This window comes from Loa loa (assembly GCF_000183805.2).
Source record: "Loa loa unplaced genomic scaffold supercont3.486, whole genome shotgun sequence".
Classification (NCBI taxonomy): domain Eukaryota; kingdom Metazoa; phylum Nematoda; class Chromadorea; order Rhabditida; family Onchocercidae; genus Loa; species Loa loa.
The window spans coordinates 20520-21531 of NW_018108666.1; positions in this window are offsets into that span (position 1 = coordinate 20520).

The following is a 1012-nucleotide window of genomic DNA, read 5'->3' on the forward strand; positions in this document are numbered from 1 at the left end:
ATTCAAAATTTAGGGATGATGATATAATTGAAGTGCTGGATGATACAAATAGTCATGTGAACATATACTAATGGCACTATACTGATTGAGCAAACGATACTGTTAAGTCGAATGCATGTGGACTGTCATGTGAATATTATACTAATGACGCTATACTAATTAACCACCAGACGATAATCACTTATGAAGCCGAAATATGAATGTGTAAACCATGATGGAATGATCAGCTAACAACACCTTTACAGCCAATCAATTCTGTCATACCTGGAAAATTCATTCTTTATTTGCTTCATTTTCGATATTTCATGATGTATATGAGTTGAATCTGTTAGCTGAAATATTTAGCATAATTTGGGCGCTTTTATTTATCATTGTTGTCGTAAGTGAATTTATCTTATTGATATTTTAATTATTGAGTTTATTGCTTTATAAACCAATTTATGAGAATAACAAGTTCAATTATCCATTTTTGAAATTTATTGTCCAAGTGTGAGAAGCAGAGAAAATCAAAGAAATCGGTAAGAAAAAACAAAACCAAAAAACCCAAAACACAATTGAAAAAAATAATTGATTGAAAAAAAAAAACACTCCTTAATTAAGGATTTCATTATAAGCTGAGAATAACTTATCTTTTTTATGTCATGTTACTCTTACCTATTTATCTTTATGTTATGTTACTCTTACCTATTTATCTTTATGTTATGTTACTCTTACCTATTTATCATTAAAGTACTTAATGAGCTCATTAGCTTCTTCTGTTGCTAGGTAGGCATACTACATAACTTGACAGCATGCTGCTTTTATTATTTGTTAAAAAAAAGAAAAAAAACATAGAAGAAGGAATATTGGAATCAATCGTGCGTATTTTATAAAAAATGATAGTTAAATTAAGCGAAAGATTGTATCGTCACAGAAATGTCATCTGTTTCCCAAATGCTACCTTGTCACTTCTATAGTTAATATCTTGTTAAGTTAATGAGCATTATGCAAAATTATGCTAATTTTACATGTT